The 13863-nt window shown below is 44.0% G+C and overlaps 1 protein-coding gene across 4 annotated transcripts in view; it reads right to left on the minus strand.

The window, feature by feature from the left end:
* LOC126424745 (protein sprint) overlaps nt 1-13863 on the minus strand; it is a 551880-nt gene that overhangs the window by 184810 nt on the left and 353207 nt on the right. The window lies entirely within an intron of this gene.

The following is a 13863-nucleotide window of genomic DNA, read 5'->3' on the forward strand; positions in this document are numbered from 1 at the left end:
TTTTGGGAGTGCTATCACATCCACAAGAAAACCTAAATCGGGCAAGGTAGAAGAATCTTTTTACCCATTCACCAAGTGTACAAGTTAGGTGGATCGACAACATATTCCTTTCATGTGACGCACATGCCGTCACCAGTGTCGTATAGAATATATCAGGCGTGTTTTCTTGTGGAGGAATCGGTTGTCCTATGACCTTGCAATCAAATATTTTCGGTTCCCATTGGAGACGCACGTCCTTTCGTCTACTAATCGCACGGTTTTGCGGTGCGGTCGCAAAACACAGACACTAAACTTATTATAGTGAACAGAGACGTCAATGAACGAAAGGACAGATCATAACTCTGCAAAAATAAAGAAAGAAAACTTTTCACTTGAGGGAAGACTTGAACCAAGGACCTCTCGCTCCGCAGCTGCTCAGTTTACCACGGGACCACGGCGCTCCTGTGCTCACACCGTCCTTGATGTGTCTTATGTTGCCCATGGACTACTCAGTTTGTATATTTTGCTTATTCTTTTCATAGTTCCACACAACTGCTTCCTGTTTTCTCGATTGATCTGTGTTCAGTTTTTCAAGCCCTATCCACTGTGCCAACTTATAACTAAATCTGAGGGGGGTGCGATGGGGAGGTTCCCTTGTGAGAAACAGGCTATGGTGTGGTCAGTCCAGCGGAATGTTATTAATCAGCATCCTACCTAGGTCGAGAATCGGGGCTAAAAATACAGGCACGAGTAAAGTGCCTTTGACGGTGGTAGTATAAGACAAGGCTTGTGGTTCTGCGTAACGTGACGCACTGGCGGCGGCTGCCGGGTGAGTAAGGCTGGTCTCAGTGCAGTGCAGTTCAGTGAGGCCTGTGGGCCGCTGCTGACGCGGCGCAGAATTCGCAGAGTCTGGAGACTGGACTCGTGAACGTAGTCGCGAGTCAGCCAGGCAGGGGACGGCCGTGACTCAATGCGGAAGTGCGTGGGCAGCGGAATGGCCGGCGCGGCGCCCTCGTAAGCCGCCCGCCACAGCTCAGAAGCACAGCGGGTGGCGCAAACTGGCGCCGCTGTAGCTAGAGATCTGCGCCGTACCAACCGTTGATGAGGATGAAATGGGAGATACGATACTGCGTGAAGAGTTTGACAGAGCACTGAAAGACCTGAGTCGAAACAAGGCCCCGGAAGTAGACAACATTCCATTTGAACTACTGATGGCCTTAGGAGAGCCAGTCCTCACAAAACTCTACCATCTGGTGAGCAAGATGTATGAGACAGGCGAAATACCCTCAGACTTCAAGAAGAATATAATAATTCCAATCCCAAAGAAAGCAGGTATTGACAGATGTGAAAATTACCGAACTATCAGTTTAATAAGTCACAGCTGCAAAATACTAACGCAAATTCTTTACAGACGAATGGAAAAACTGGTAGAAGACCTCGGGGAAGATCAGTTTGGATTCCGTAGAAATGTTGCAACACGTGAGGCAATACTGACCCTACGACTTATCTTAGAAGAAAGATCAAGTAAAGGCAAACCTTTCTAGCATTTGTAGACTTAGAGAAAGCTTTTGATAATGTTGACTGGAATACTCTCTTTCAAATTCTAAAGGTGGCAGGGGTAAAATACAGGGAGCGAAAGGCTACTTACAATTTGTACAGAAACCAGATGGCAGTTATAAGAATCGAGGGACATGAAAGGGAAGCAGTGGTTGGGAAGGGAGTGAGACAGGGTTGTAGCCTCTCCCCGATGCTATTCAATCTGTATATTGAGCAAGCAGTAAAGGAAACGAAAGAAAAGTTCGGAGTAGGTATTAAAATCCATGGAGAAGACATAAAAAGTTTGAGGTTTGCCGATGGCATTGTAATTCTGTCAGAGACACCAAAGGACTTGGAAGAGCAGTTGAACGGAATGGACAGTGTCTTGAAAGGAGGGTATAAGATGAACATCAACAAAAGCAAAACGAGGATAATGGAATGTAGTCGAATTAAATCGGGTGATGCTGCGGGAATTAGATTAGGAAATGAGACGCTTAAAGTAGTAAATGAGTTTTGCTATTTGGGGAGCAAAATAACTGATGATGGTCGAAGTAGAGAGGATATAAAATGTAGACTGGCAATGGCAAGGAAAGCGTTTCTGAAGAAGAGTAATTTGTTATCATCGAGTATTGATTTAAGGGTCAGGAAGTCGTTTCTGAAAGTATTTGTATGGAGTGTAGCCATGTATGGAAGTGAAACATGGTCGATAAATACAGGGTGAAAAGTATTTAAACCGATAAACTCTGCGAGGTTGTAGGGGACATCCAAAAAAAAAAAATATTTTTCCCTAATGTCATTTTTTCCTATGAGGATTATTTAAACAGTTGGAGGCCGTATTACGCTCTTCAGTTGTTAGAGGCTGTATTACGATCTTCAGTTGGAGGCAACTGCCGTCCACCAGTGTAGTACTGCATTGTCTCTGTTTACTAATGGAGCGATACACCTGGAATGAGTACACGTATATGGTTGGTGCGTACTACGCACCACAAAGGACGAGCTGCACAGCGGGTTTATCAATATCCTAATCGCCGTGTCCCGCATCATACGACCTTTGGTGCTGTGCACCAACGTCTGCGTGAGACCGGGTAATGTAGCAGATTACCTGGACAGGGACGCCGACGCACGGTAAGAATGCTGCAATTTGAGGAAGCTGTCTTGCAGCATGTGGAGCGGGATCCTTCAATCAGCACTCGTGCAACTGCATGTAACATGCGGACGAATCAGACGAATGTAAGAACAGTCCTTTGAGAGCAATTGTTACGTCCATTTCACTTACAGCGTGTCCACAACCTGGAAGCAGCTGATTATCCACCCAGAGCACAGTTTTCGCAGTGGTACCTGGAACAGTGTGAAATGCATCCTACATTTCCATCCTCTGTGTTGTTTACCGATGAAACAACGTTCTGGCGTGATGGAGTCTTCAACATGCACAATTCGCATGTCTGGAGTGAGGATAACCCACATGCCACAGTTACTAGCGCTCATCAAGTGCGGGTCTTCGTTAACGTGTGGGGCGGTGTTGTTGGGGACTGTTCAATTTGGCCGTATCTGCTACCTAGGCCATTAAATGGCAGGCACTATTACAATTTTCTCGCCAGAGCATTGCCAGAATTGCTGGAAGACGTCTCACTCCCTACAAGACAACGTATGTGGTTCCAATATGACGGGGCGCCGGCACATTTCAGTCATCGTGTGCGTCGATTCCTGGACCGACGGTTCCCAGAAACATGGATTGGCAGAGATGGTCCTGAACCATGGCCTGCTCGATCCCCAGATATGTCCCCTCTGGACTTTTTTGTGTGGGGAGAGATACGCAACCTTGTTTACGCAACTCCTGTTACATCAGAAGAGGATCCGTGTGTCCGGATAGTAGCAGCAACAGGAACAATTCAGGATACTCCTGGGGTTTCTGCCCGTGTCAGACAGAACATGATCCGACGGTGTAACCTTTGTTTACGTGTCAATGAAGGCATTTTTGAAAATCTACTGTAATTGAAATTGGGTTGTTTTAATGCGTTGTCTCTTGGTCATAAAAAAATGGAAAAGTGTTTGTTGGTTTAATTAATTTGCCGCCAGAGAAACCTTCCTCTACCGGTTTACATACTGCTCATAGGAAAAAATGACATTAGGGGAAAATATTTGTTTTGATGTACCCTACAACCCCTCCCCCCCCCCCCCCAAGAGTTTGTCGGTTTAAATACTTTTCACCCTGTAGTTTGGACAAGAAGAGAACAGAAGCTTTCGAAATGTGGTGCTACAGAAGAATGCTGAAGATTAGATTGGTAGATCACATAACTGACGAGGAGGTATTGAATAGAACTGGGGAGAAGAGGAGTTTGTGGCACAACTTGACAAGAAGAAGGGATCGGTTGGTAGGACATGTTCTGAGGCATCAAGGTATCACCAATTTAGCATTGGAGGGCAGCGTGGAGGGTAAAAATCGTAGAGGGAGACCGAGAGATGAACACACTAAGCAGATTCAGGAGGATGTAGATTGCAGTAGGTACTGGGAGATGATGAAGCTTGCACAGCATAGAGTAGCATGGAGAGCTGCACCAAACCAGTCTCAGGACCACAACAACTGTTCGAATCAAATATTTTATGTTATTTTTTTTTCGCAATTTTCGGTAAATATTTGAAATTGTTCTTTAGAAATTGTAGTAGAACATAATTTTACTTTCATTGTGTGAGGGAGTCATACTAGTTTTTAAATTTCATCCCGTCTAGTCTCTCTCTCTCACTCTGTGCCAGATTGAACAGAAACCATGGCCAGAGTTGTGGAGTTGGGCAGCCACCCCTCATTAGGGATGTCGGACGTGGTAGATTGGGCAGACTGGTAAAACAGGACAGGGGAGGGCGAACTGTGGCGGAACTGCAAAATGGTTGAAATGGCTCTCAGCACTATGGGACTTAACAGCTGAGGTCATCAGTCCCCTAGACTTAGAACTACTTAAACCTAAGGACATCACACACATCCATGTCCGAGGCAGGTTTCGCACCTGCGACCATAGCAGCAGAGCGGTTCTGGACTGAAGCGCCTGGAACCGCTCGGCTACAGAGGCCGGCGTGGCGGAACTAACATCAGACTTTAATGCTGGGCAGAAGACAAACAAGTGTGTCTGAATACACAGAGCACCGAACACCCCATAACGACGGACCTCCCCCGCAGCCGACGACCTGTGCATGTGCCAATGTTAACACCACGACATCGGGAATTACGACTGGAATAGGCGCGTAACCATCGGCACTAGAAGTTGGTGCAGTGGCAGAGCGTTACACGGTCTGATGAATTCCGGTCGATAAGGCGGCGTGAATCCGTCGTCTTGTAGAGGAACAGCTCCTTGACATTTGTACCGCAGGACGGAGACAAGCTGGCAGCGGCTCTGAGTTACATTCACAGGGGTAACATAGGTCCAGTGGAGCTCGTGGAAGGCACCATGACGGCCAAGGAGTATAGAAGACTGGTTGCAGATCACGTCCATCCCTTCATGACGATCATGTGTACCGACGGCAGTAGCACTTTCCAACAAGACAATGCGCCTTCTCACAAGGCCGGGAGTGTGATTGGAGGGTTCGAGTAATACAGTGGCGAGTTCAGGTTGAACTCGACAGATCTGAATCCGATTCAACACATGTGGGATGTGATTGAACTTGGCATCAGAGTTCTGCCCCCAACCTGGAATTTACGGGAATTAGTTAACTCGTGTGTTCAGATGTGGTGCCAACTCCATCCAGCGACCTATCAAGGCCTCATTGCTTCAATGACACGACGAGTCGCCGTTGTGATCCGTGCCAAAGCTGAACATACCGGCACTTAGTTAGGTGGTCATGATATTCTGGCTGATCCGTGTAGATGTAGACGTAATTAACCAGCGGTATTACGGGAGCAAATGCAGCCGGACGCTGGTACTCCTAGAATGGAAGAACTAGCAGATGGGAGAGAATATTTGGGGAATATAGGCGACACAGAAGCTACGCTTATCTTTTAGCTTCTGGTGGTGGTGCAGAGACAGACGGGGCGGAAACCGGGCTTATCTTTAGGACGGACCCCCAACTGTGCCAGGAGGAACGCTAGCGGCAGCTCGCTTTGACGCCGCCGACTGGAAGTCGTGGCCTTATCTGGCCACGTGATTTATGGCGCTCTCCAACAGCGGCGCAAAAGGCTCGCTCGAACCCGCTGCTGCCATATAAGAGTCATTAACTTTGTTCTCCACTTCCGAGAAACGGGGGCCAACACTGCGCGACGAGAATAACAACCCAATTTCTCCCAACCGTCACCATTTAAGTTCAACGTCCCATAGAGAGAGAGAGAGAGAGAGAGAGAGAGAGAGAGAGAGAGAGAGAGAGGCCAACCAAAGGTTGTTACGCAGGTACGACCCCCCGCCCCCCCCCCCCCAATTAATTGAAGGGACAAGATTTGCGCATTTCTATTCTTCTGTGAAAACTGCAGCATTGTACGTAAGCTTCCCCTCGCAACGGCTTAGGTTCCAGCAACAAGAAGAGTTCTCAGATACGCACCGCATCTACATCTGCATGTATACTCTGCAAATCACATTTAAGTGCTTGGCAGAGGTTCATCGAAACACCTTCACAACTCTCTATTATTCCAATCTCGTAAAGCGCGCGGAAAGAACGAACACCATTTTATCGTGGTGATCGCTTCTCCCTATGTAGGTCGGTGTCAACAAAATATTTTCGCATTCGGAGGAGAAAGTTGGTGACTGGAATTTCGTAAAGGATTCCGTCGGAACGAAAAACGCCTTTCTTTTAATGATGTCCAGTCCAAATCCTGTATCATTTCTGTGTCACTCTCTCCCATATTTCGCGATAAGACAAAACGTGCTGCCTTTCTTTGAACTTTTTCGATTTACCTGTCAGTCATCTCTGGTAAGGATTCTACACCGCGCAGCAGTATTATAAAAGAGGACGGACAAGCGTAGTGTAAGCAGTCTCCTTAGTAGACCTGTTACAGTTTCTAAGTCCTGCCAATAAAACACGGTCTTTGATTAGCCTTCCCCACAACATTTTCTACGTGTTCCTTCCAATTTAAGTTGTTCGTAATTGTAACACCTAGGTACTTAGTTGAATTTACGGCTTTTGGATTAGACTGATTTATCGCGTAACCGAAGTTTAACAAATTCCTTTTAGCACTGACGTGGATGACCTCATACTTTTCGTTATTTAGGGTCAACTGCCAATTTTCGCTCCATTCAGATATCTTTTCTAATTCGTTTTGCCATTTTTTTTATCTTCTGGTGACTTTATTAGTCGATAAACGACAGCGTCATCTGCAAACAACCTAAGACGTCTGCTCAGATTGTCTCTTAAATCGTACATACATGAGGAACGACAGAGGGCCCATAAGACTTCTGTTGTACTCGATGACTTTCCGTCAATTACTACGAACTGTGACCTTTCTGACAGGGAATCACGAATCCAGTCACATAATTGAGGCGATATTCCATAAGCACGCAATTTCACTACAAGCCGCTTATGTGGTACAGTGTCAAAAGCCTTCCGGAAATCCATAAACACGGAATCGATCTGAAATGCTTGTCAATAGCACTCAACATTTCACGCGAATAAAGAGATAGTTGTGTTCCACAAGAACGATGTTTTCTAAACCCATGTTGACTATGTGACAATAGACAGTTTTCTCGATGCAATTCATAATGTTTTAACACAACATATGTTACAAAATCCTGCAACATATCGACGTTAACGATATGGGCCTGTAATGTAGTGGATTACTCCTACTAACTTTTTTGAATATTGGTATGACCTGTGCAAATTTCCAGTCTTTGGGTACGGATCTTTTGTCGAGCGAACGGTTGCATATGATTGTTAAGAAGTATGGAGCTAATTTTCTAGATACGGGAGTCACTGTCAACTTAGAAAAATCATAGTTTGGAAAAACAAGAATAAAATTTCATGGTCAGATAATTTTGTCATGGGGTACTGAATCAGACTCAGAGCAATTTGAATCAATTAGGGCAATCCCCTCTTCTACCAGAAAACGCCAAATCCTAAGTTTCCTTCGTTCAGAAAATTTTTATCGCCGTTTTCTAAATAACAGAATTCTTGTCTCTCTTAAATTACGTTCAGTTACTGGAAAAAACACCATATTGCACTCGGATGAAAAAGGAACCTAATTGGTATACAGTCTGGACCAGAAGACTTGCTTTTATTAAGCGATTTAAGTTGCTTCACTATTCGGGGTTATTTACTTCATCGTTACTCATGTTGGCAGCTGTTCTCGATTCGAATTCTGGAATATTTACTTCGTCTTCTTTTGTGAAGGCATTTCGGAAGGCTGTGTTTAGTAACTCTGCTTTTGCAGCACTGTCATCGATAGTATGTCCATTGCTATAGCGCAGAGAAGGCATTGATAGTTTCTTGCCGCTAACATACTTCAGAACGATGTTCTGTTAACGACAGATCCAAGGAGCTCTCTGGAAAAACACCATCAATCCTGCAAATTGAAGACTATTAGCTCTTCCATGAACATGAAGCAATCATTCAGGGTATCTAACAATACAAAACTGCGCAACTTCTATGGGCCAAAAAGCATTTGGAGGCACAGGCAATGAAAAACATTGCCTCACAAAAAAAGTATTGCCTCCACAAGAAGAGCAGCAAACGAAATGAAACTTCAGTCGTCGAGAAGGTATGTGGTGATATGTCACTGATTACAAAATCTAGGGGCGTTTGAAAAGTCCGTGCAAAGTCCGAGAGACGGCACCACCGGCGCGTATCGAGGTCATATTTAGTTAGTAGCATCTTTGGAAAGAACGCACACCAAGTTTCAGCCATATTGGTCTATTTCTGTGTGTTTGCCATTGGTGTGAATCAAAGAAGTCGAGCGATTGTCAAAAAATGGACGAAAAAGAATTTCGTGTGGTGATGAAACAGAGAAGCTTGATTAACATTACGGTGACTCTGCATCTTCCATTAGAACAGTTTATGAGTGGTTTCAAAATTTTCGGAGTGTCCATTTGTGCACAAGTTGAGGTTACGACTCCAGAAATCATTGACAAAATCCATGATATGGTGATGGATGACAGAAGATGCGTGAGATTGCTAGTGCTGTGGGCATCTCGAATGAACGGGTACATAATATTTTGCATAAACATTTGGACATGAGAAAGCTATCCGCAAGATGGGCTCACGCTTGACCAAAAACGGAGTCGTGTGAAGTGTTAGTGTTGCAAGGATGGTTTGCAGCTGTCCAGGAAAAATCAGCAGGACTTACAGCGTCGTTTCGTCACTGCGGATGAAACATGGATACATTATTATATTCCTGAGGCCAAAGAACAATGTAAACAATGGGTTACCAAGAGAGAATCTCTTCGAAAAAAGGCGAATACCATTCCTTCGGTCGGAATGATTATGGCGACTGTCTTTTGGGATTCGCAAGGGATAATCCTCATCGACTATCTGGAAAAGGGTAAAACTATTACATGTGCATATTATTCATCATTACTGGACCGTTTGAAAACCGAGCTGTTTGAAAACCGAGCTGCAAGAATAACTATAATGCACCAGCACACACCTCAACAGTTGTGGTAGCAGAATTAATGGAAACAGGATTCCAACTCGTTTCACATCCCCCGATATTCTCAAGACTTTACTCCCTCGGATTACTGTTTGTTCCCCGATTTGAAGAAATGGCTGGCGGGGCAAAGAGTTTATTCAAACGAGAAGGTGATTGCAGCAACTAATAGCTATTTTGCAGACTTGGACAGTTCCTATTATTCGGAAGGGATCAACAAATTAGAACAATGTTGGACGAAGTGTATAAGTCTAAAATGACACTATGTCGAAAAATAAAAAAAGGTTTACCCCAAACACGTAAGTAGTTTTTATTTTTGCACGGACTTTTCAAACGCCCCTCGTACAAAGAACTTTCCAGTATGAGTCAACTTGTCAATATGACCCTGCATCTACATTCTGGCCAGGACGCATACACTGATTCGGTAGGGATGGGTGTCATGAAGCTATCGTATGCTCTCCTGACGCAAACTGGCATACAACTGTTGACCTGGTCCTTCATATCCTGGATACTGGTGCTTGGGCGATATTTAGTCGCAATCCATGCGACTTTTTGCGCCGATTTCCGACTGTTGATGAAACATGGATCCATCATTACACACCAGAGTCAAGAAGGCAGAACAGCGGACAAAGGCTGGTGAAAGCCCACCGAAGACGACCAAAACCATTTTGTCAGCTACTAAGGTGAGGGCAACTATTTTTTTGATTCCCCTGGAATACCCTCCACCGATTAATTGGAAAAAGGTAGAATTATAACTGGAGCCTACTATGCTTCATTGTTGGATCGTCTGAAACTTGCGTTGGCTGAAAGAAGACCAAGGTTGTCACTCAAAGTGCTCTTTCACGAGAATAATGAACAATCCCTCACATCAGCGATAACACAGGCGAAAGTGCATGAATTGGGTTTTGAATTGGTTCCTTATCGACCATATTCACCAGACTTACAATGGGAGGCCTCGACGTTTGGAACGCGGAAAATATGCTAGTCCGTGATTTGAGAAGTCCCCTATACCTGGAAGGAGCCCGAAACGATGTTACCTGCAAGTTTTGACCGGCACAGACGGCTTTCCAAAGGTGTACAATTAATAGTCGCTTTCGACATTACGAGTACAGGTTGCAGGATGGTATTTTTCGTAAAAAAATGAAAAACATAAAGCTAAACGGAACCAGCTGCATTGAATAAATGCTATGTTTCCGCATACGCAAGGTCTTTTGAGGTTTTCCGTGGAAAAACAAACCTCGTTAACATTTTCAGAAACCTCTCTTTCAGCCGATAATTTGGAAGCAAACCATGCATAACGCAGCATTTCCTTAAATAGCGGCGCTGATAATTGGTCTTGCAGTATCGAGTGTATTTTAATAGCGTCTTCACGAGAAGCAATTTCTCGTTCTCTTTCGATTAAATACGAACAATTTTGAACACACGGGCAAGCATACATTTTCAGTATCACGTTATGCGTTTGGTCGTTTACTAGTCGATAGTTATGAATATTATATTATTTGTGATAATAAAAATTTGTAGACTGCCAAATAACATTGTAAATTTAAAGTTCATCCGATTATACATAGTTTTCTTATTATATCAACTGTAATAAAAATAGTAAAGAAAATGACTGTATTGAAAATAAAAAGAAACTGACGAACGGGATTCGATCCAGCGATTACTGGGCTTCAACGCCGACCACTCGGCTGCCGCCGCTTCACCGTAAAAATGGCCACGCACAGGTATATATCTGACTACCAAAATTATCTTGCGATTTTCTCAGTAACGCTTGAGAAGTACGCGCTACTGCTCACACATTTTGTTGTCCTCATGGAGTACTACGAGTGTACGAAGTTTGCAGTAAATCCGCGTTCCAATCGTCGTGGCCTACCCTTGTTAGCCGCAAGTGACTTCTTCCTGCTGCCTAATTTGAATTTTTGGCCTGCTGCGACGGAATTTTCTTCGAATGAGGAAGTGATAGTTGCAGAGTTAGACAAACCTATTTTTCCGATGGTATTAAAATGATAGAGGATCGCTGAAACACGTGCGTATCCCTCAAAGGAGACTATGTCGAGAAGTAAGGGGAGCTGTTTTCGAAACAACTTTTTTTTTTTACCAGACTTATCAAATCACTGTCGTACGTAGATGTAGAAAAATTCCCTGCAAGTGTTAACCCAACAACTGCTTCCTAGCCAATGTCCCACCTCCTCCGTATGCCGTACCAGGATGTTGTGAGACAAGTAGCAGCAGTGTTCAAGGAGACGCCGCAGGCGGCTTCCCAAAGCGATGAGCGCGCATCGCCCAGGTAGATTTCCTCAGTGCAAGTGGGGCGCGAGTAATGTCGGGTTCAGTTGTTGGGGATCTGTACGGAATGCCGGACATTTGCCACGCCGGACATTTGCCACACTTGCCCCTTCGTCAGGTAGCGATCCCTGAGGTAAGGACGCCCTTCCTCGTACTATCTCTGTCTGCTTTCAAACCGCCGTCTCCACATCTTGCTCGATACAACCAGTACGTAAGGGACCTTCTTCTTCGACATCTTGGCCAAATACAGAGCTTCTTTTCGGAAATGGAAATATTTATAACTTTTGGGAAACGAAAGCAGTACCGATGATTATGTCAGTATGTAATTAGTTCTGCCAAGTATAAACATAGATCCCTCTGTCTGTACGGTAGCTTCCTTTCACGCTTACTGGTTGAGACAGAAACAGCATGGAAGTAAGAAGAAAGGAACGATGTAAAGAGAACGCAAATGTACGCTAATCATTTATTTTTTATCACTGCATTTGTGCCTACTTTAATTACTAAACTGCATGCCCAAAAGACAACATCGGTAGCTCCGTGAGGCTATTTGCAGATGACACTGTTGTCTACAAGAAAGTAGCAACATCAGAAGACTCGTACGTACTCCAGGAGGACCTGCAGAGGATTAATGCATGGTGCGACAGCTGGCAGCTTTCCCTAAACGTAGATAAATGTAATATAATGCGCATACATAGGGGCAGAAATCCATTCCAGTACGATTATGCCATAGGTGGTAAATCATTGGAAGCGGTAACGACCGTAAAATACTTAGGAGTTACTATCCGGAGCGATCTGAAGTGGAATGATCACATAAAACAAATAGTGGGAAAAGCAGGCGCCAGGTTGAGATTCATAGGAAGAATTCTAAGAAAATGTGACTCATCGACGAAAGAAGTAGCTTACAAAACGCTTGTTCGTCCGATTCTTGAGTATTGCTCATCAGTATGGGACCCTTACCAGGTTGGATTAATAGAAGAGATAGACATGATCCAGCGAAAAGCAGCGCGATTCGTCATGGGGACATTTAGTCAGTGCGAGAGCGTTACGGAGATGCTGAACAAGCTCCAGTGGCGGACACTTCAAGAAAGGCGTTACGCAATACGGAGAGGTTTATTATCGAAATTACGAGAGAGCACATTCCGGGAAGAGATGGGCAACATATTACTACCGCCCACATATATCTCGCGTAATGATCACAACGAAAAGATCCGAGAAATTAGAGCAAATACGGAGACTTACAAGCAGTCGTTCTTTCCACGCACAATTCGTGAATGGAAGAGGGAAGGGGGGATCAGATAGTGGTACAATAAGTACCCTCCGCCACACACCGTAAGGTGGCTCGCGGAGTATAGATGTAGATGTGTAGATGTAAGGAACGAAGAAATGGGTATGTGAATGTTTGAAGAGAAGAACGACATACTCCGTATTAATTTACTCTCTAAAATGCGATATCCCTTGCGGCGAAACATTAGTTAATAATGACTGAAAATACGTTCACTAAATAGAGATAAGAACATCTATGACTGACATGTCATCTAAAGTCTACGTACAATTTTAAAATGTCAGAAATAAGGAAATGAAGTAATACAGAATGCTATCCTTGTACCGTACGTTGTTGTTCTACATTGTTTAGTCTGGTATTTACCGAGTCACAGAGAAAGAGTAGTAGGTTTTGGAGGGAAAAGCCGTAATTGTAATGATCTGCACTACAACAGAAAAAAGCAGCACAACTTAAGGAAAAATAATGTAATGTGTGTTCCAGCTCACAAGCGACCATCGTTCCTGTGACTTAGTATGGGCAGAGGTTATATTCGACAACCGGAATAAATAAATAACTGACTCCTTTTACCGAACCCCGGTCTCAGATGAAACAGTTGCTCAACAGTTCAAAGAAAACTTGAGTCTCATCACAAATGGGTACCCTACTCATACAATTATAGTTGGCAGTGACTTCAATCTACCTTCTGTATGTTGACAAAAATACATTTTCAGACCCTATTGTAGATAGAAAACAACTTCCGTAATTGTTCTAAATGTTTTTTTAAAAATTATTTTGAACAATTAGTTCACCAGGCCATTCAAATTGTAAATGGTTACGAAAACACACTTGAGCTCTTAGCCACAAATAATCCTGAGCATCACGACGGATTCAGGGCTTAGTGAACACACAGTCGTAGCGAGGCTCAATTCCGTAACAAAGAATTTCAACAAAACTAAACGCGAAATATATTTATTTATTAAAGCAACAAAAAATTCGATTGACGTCTTTCTAAGAGACAGTCTCCAATCCTTCCAAACTATGTAAGTGAAGACCATATGTGGCTTAAGTTCAAAGAAATAGTATCAACAGCACTCGAGAGATTCATACCAAATAAATTAATACTCTCTAGAAAAGTGGGGGAAAATCCAAAGAGATTCTTGTTCTATGTTAGATAAACTAGCGGAAAGGCTCAGTAAGCGATGAGGATGAGGAGGAGGAGGAGGAGGAGGAGGAGGAGGAGAAGGGGGGG

Source organism: Schistocerca serialis, chromosome 10, assembly GCF_023864345.2.
Source record: "Schistocerca serialis cubense isolate TAMUIC-IGC-003099 chromosome 10, iqSchSeri2.2, whole genome shotgun sequence".
Taxonomy (NCBI): domain Eukaryota; kingdom Metazoa; phylum Arthropoda; class Insecta; order Orthoptera; family Acrididae; genus Schistocerca; species Schistocerca serialis.